General features: G+C 61.6%; 1 protein-coding gene across 5 annotated transcripts in view; it reads left to right on the top strand.

Annotated features, from left to right (window-relative positions):
• Positions 1–4,748, top strand: part of FBXL16 (F-box and leucine-rich repeat protein 16) — an 11,899-nt gene continuing 7,151 nt past the window's right edge. For 4 of the 5 annotated variants that reach the window (XM_005870383.2, XM_014543035.1, XM_014543036.1 and 1 more), the window contains exon 1: positions 1–37. The gene's annotated coding sequence lies outside the window, so the exon portion shown is untranslated. Of the gene's footprint in view, positions 43–4,748 lie in introns of all 5 variants that reach the window. The other variant, XM_014543034.1, reaches the window with a different exon arrangement.

Raw genomic sequence — 4,748 nt, 5'->3', positions numbered from 1 at the left:
GCGAACAGCGTGGCATGAGCCAGGAGCCCGGGCCGAGGTAAGGTGTGTGCTCCCGGACTGGCTGCGGGATGGGGTGGGGGGCAGGCTGCGCCACGAAGGCGACCACAATGCGAGGGTGGGGAGGGGGCTTGAGACAGTGCCTCTGACACCCCTGAAGGCTTATGTAACCGCATCCCCTTCCCTGGCCTTGGCTGCCGGGCGTCGGGCCCTGGCAGACCTTCCCACAGCCCCTGACCCCAAAGGATGGCCTGGTTGAGTGAGGCCCACTCCCCATGGCAACCGGACCAAGACGGTGGGTCGGTGCTACCTGACAGTGTCCCCTGGAAGCGGAATCGCAGGCCCCCAGCTCGCCTGACGGCTGAGCTCTGTGCTCCGGGCCTCAGCACCAGCAGCCCCTTGGGCTGTGAGAGGGTGTTAGATACATCACACTCCAGGTGGAGCCGAGCGGATGCCCAGCCTGAGGGCCTGTCTGCCTCTGGACACCTTCTGGCCCTGGGCCTGTATGGAGCTGGCACAGTGGGAGAAGGAGGGGATGGGAGGGGACTGAGCACATGCCTGGTTCTGGAGGAGGGGTCAGGCCTTGGCCAAAGCTGCAGGGCCTCAGAAGGGGAAATGGGTACCCCGAGACTTGCTGGGGAGGGGGGCCTGTACTCCTGGAGTTTGAGCAGGTGGGGAGAATGGAACACCAATCACCCCAGGAGGAGAGAAGCCCTGGCTATTGGAACCTCAGGGAGCCCAAGGCCCAGTGGCCACTCCTCCAGCCCCTCCCTTCCTCTACACAGGAAGCCTCCCCTGCATGGAGAGAGCAGATGGTGGATGCCACCTCACCTGCCCCTCCAGCATGCCCCTCCCCACACCGCCTCCTCCTAGGGCCCAGTGACCAGAGTCAGTTCAGGCCTCCCTGGTGCCAGGCAGGCACTGGGCCCCTTCCTACATCAGACTCCTTTGAAGGCTGCTGGACAGCAGCCTGGTGCAGAAGGCCTGAGAAGTCTGGGGGCCCACAGGCCAGGTCAGAAGCCTGATGGAGACCCATGGGTTCAGCAGGAAGTGGCCACAGGGCTGGAGCTGAGCTGTCTGGAGAGGAGAAAAAGGCATGCCCCAGTTGTAAACATGGGCAGTGCAGGGTGGGCTGTTCGGGCCCCACAGGACCCCAGGACTAGCTCCCCCAGTGCTTCCCGCCTCCGGTCTCTGGCTCTCCCCACGTCAGCCACCCCTCACCTTGGGCCAGGCCTATGAGCACCTCTAATGCTGCGGAGGGTCATGGGACATTTGCCACCCTCCAGCTCACACCCACTTCCTGGGCACTTGAGCGAGTCCTATCTCCCACTGATGGGAAGAAAATAAGTGAACCTGAGGTTGGGGGACCTGGTGCCCTCCAGACAGCTGGGCCCAGCCCAGGAGGCCTGCATTGCTGAGAGCCAGGGAGAGGTCTCCCCCGGAGGTAGGGGAAGGAGCTCCTTGGCTGGCCCCCATTTTGTGACCTGGGTCTCAGAGGCTGGCGTGGGAAGAGTGGAGGTGGCAGTGAAGGAAGGTTTGTGGGGCCGGTGGGTGGCTCAGAATCGTTTCTACACGTGGACTGGGAGGAACTTCAACCAGAACAGCCACAGAGGGTGGGCTTGGGCCGCCTTCCCCTACTTGGCAGGAAAGAGGGGGAGGGGTCGAGGCAGCCGCCCAAAGAAGCAGGCACTGAACACCCCAGGCCTGGGCCCTGGTGCTCAGGTGCTTCAGAGTAGACGGGCTTAGATGAGGCCTGAAATCCCACATCCATTCCCCAAGGCACCCAGTCTCACTTGGCTCAGCTGCCCCGAGCTTGGCCAGAAGACTGCTGGAGCATGAACTCCAATCCCTCTTGAGGCCACGTGCTCCCTTCTCGGAGCCCCTGGTGCATGGGTGGGGCAGCCTGCACCCCAGAAGCATCTCTAAGCTGGGGGCGGGAGGGGAGCGCTGCGGCTAGGACGTGTGCAAAGTGACAGGGATGTGAATGTGCCTGAGTCACGGGGTTTGTCATGGAATGTGTCAGCCTGCACCACACCCCCAATCCCAAGCTGCCCCGGTTGTCACCCAGCCCCTGGGGTTACCACCACAGGTCGGTCTGTGTGAGTTTTTCTGGCTTCGTGGCTCTCAGCAGGCAGGGGGAACTAGTCAGTGCAGGTTCTACTGGGGCCAGACCTCCAGTGTCCAGGGCAGGCTCTGTCAGATGGGGGTATCAGAGATGGAGGAAGAGTCCTCCACGGTGGGGGTCATGAGGGGTAGAGTTTCCCGGGAATGAACATCCAAAGAACACGATGGCCCCCTCCTCCTGTACTGGCATTAAGGGTAGCCCTCGTGTCCCAGTGGTGGGCATGCAGCTTGCAGCCTCTGGAAGGAGATTGGGGTGTGACAGGGACAATGGTGGGAGAGACCACCAGCCCAGGGTTCCGAACTGGGAGGGCACAGGTACGTAAGCAGAACAGGGCAGAGTAAAGAGGCCACAGGAGGTGTGCCTGGCCAGTGACAGGCTGGCTGGGGGGCCTGGGTTGCCCTCTGGACCACTGTGCCTGGCCTGGGCTTAGGGAGTCAGACAGATGGGGATCTTGGGGTCAAATCCCAGATTTGTTCAACTTCTAAAAGTTGACTCTCTGAGCCCTGCTTTCCCCACTATGTCGGATGGTTAGGTAGTGTGTGAAGGACTCAGACCAGCAGTGAGGGGTGTGGTGCTGGGAAGAGCAGGACCGCTAGCCTCCCTCCCTCCTGGTGGTGCCTGTCCCCTTCTCCTCAGGTCCGGCCGGATTATGGGGGAGAGGCAGCCAGCCTCCTTAACCCTGCAGTTCCCAAGGGGAGTCTCGGCCGAAAAGGAGCCATGAGTCATCCTCTTCCCAAGGGTCTGAATAACTGCAAGCCCCACCTCGAGCCCCAGGGTCATGGGGGCCTTCCCAGAGGCTCTGGTACCAACCCAAGCCCAGTGGCCTCCCTCCCCTGTGGACACTAGCCTCTGTCACAACCGGGATGAATGAACGGAGTTGCAGTTCCCCCTTTTGACTGCCCTCCTCTTAATCTAACCTGTCCTCCATCAAGCCTCATGGGCTTTAGGTAGCCACACCCCTTTCTGCATGACCCTGCTAACTGATTGCCAATCCTCATTCATTCATTCATTCATTCAGCAAGCAAGCACTGAGAGGCCCCTGAGCCCTGGTGCCATCTTTCCTCAAGGAGCCCCCAGCCAAGGGGAGAGGCCAGTAGGTAGACAGTGATGAGAGCCCAGCTGCTGACTGAGACCCTGGAGATGCTTCCTCAGTGCTGGGGGTCCTTCGGGCCTAGTGGTGACCTGGGTCTCAGGGCCTAGTGAGGATCTGCAAAAGAGGCAGCTCCTTCTGAAGCCCCAGCGTGGCTGTCTGCAGCCTGTCGGCCTGGAAGTCACAAAGTTCCGGAGGGCTCCCAGGAGTCCCCGGGGCCTCCCTCTGTTTCCTAGGTCCGCTCTGGCTACCATGCTTCGCTGTAAGTCTGCTGGGGAAACACGGGGGCTCTCCCAAGTGGCCCCCTGACCCAGCTCTGGTTCAGGCTGAGGGGGACCAGACAACTAAAGTAGAAGCCACCATCTTCCTCCTTCCCCTGCGGTGACCCCAGGAGCCCCAAGCTCTGGGGACCTCCCCTGTCATTCTACTCCTCACTGAGGAACAACCCGCCAGTGCTGAGGCCAATAATAGTGCAAGTGTGGGCATCTTTTTGAAAAGCCTCTTTTCCCAGCATTCGCTCCTGGTGTTTATCCCTGAATGGGGAGGCAGCCCCCAGCAGACCGGCAGCTGTCCCTACCCCCTCCTGGCGGGAACCTCCAAGCAGGACCTTCACGCCCCACTGGGTGCAGTCACAGGTACCAGGAAGGTAGGGGCACTGCGACCCATCTGGCTAGGTGGATGGGGCCTGGGCCAGGCAAAGGGGCCCTCGTCCTAGCCCTGCGTGGACCTAATTGGCATCTCTGACCCTGAGCTCACCTTTCTCCCAAAGCCCTGACCCCTGGGCCAAAATGTGGCTGTTTCCAATTTTGAGCTACAGAGCGGGGGATTCTCAGGCCGGGTCAGTGAGGCTGGAGTGTGAGGAACAGCTGGAACACAGCAGGACCATGGACAAAAATTGAGAAGCAGCAGGGCTGCCTCTGTAGGGAGGCAGTTCTGATCCAGGGCATGGGGGGGTGGGGCTGACTGACAGGCAAGGCAGTACCCTCTGGCCAGGGGTGGGGGTGTGGGATGAGGGGCAGCCAGGCCTCAGACATCCCCCAAGCCCCACCACCAAGCTGCTGAGGGTCGACCTGGTCCTGGCCACTCCTTCGGAGGGCACTCTCCCAGAGGCAAATTTGTTTCCCCAGCTTGTCCCTGAGGCCCCGGGGTGGAGATAGGACTATGGATGTGTGCAAATGTGAGCTCCAGTGGGGGACAGGAAGGGAGCCTCACAGTTGCGGGGGGGCATCCACGTGCATCCCCCCCAACTCAAGCACTCCACGCGCACACCCATGGCTGGAAGCATTTTCAGTCTAAATCTGCTCTTGAGTTATTTCTCCCCTAGTGCCGCCTCCGCTGCCTCCTTGGGATCTTAGACGAACCGGGCGGCTTCTTTCCTCTCCCCGAAACCCCTCTCCGCCTCCAGGGCCCCTCCCTGCTAAGCTGGGTTTGCCGGATCCGTCTCCCACACACCACCACACCACCAGCCGCTGTCCGCGGTGGAGGCGGCGGGGCCTCGCCTTCGAGCACGCGCACAGCGGCTGCTTGGGGCGCTGT

Source organism: Myotis brandtii, unplaced genomic scaffold, assembly GCF_000412655.1.
Source record: "Myotis brandtii unplaced genomic scaffold, ASM41265v1 scaffold317, whole genome shotgun sequence".
Taxonomy (NCBI): domain Eukaryota; kingdom Metazoa; phylum Chordata; class Mammalia; order Chiroptera; family Vespertilionidae; genus Myotis; species Myotis brandtii.
This window is presented reverse-complemented; position numbering and strand designations above follow the sequence as displayed.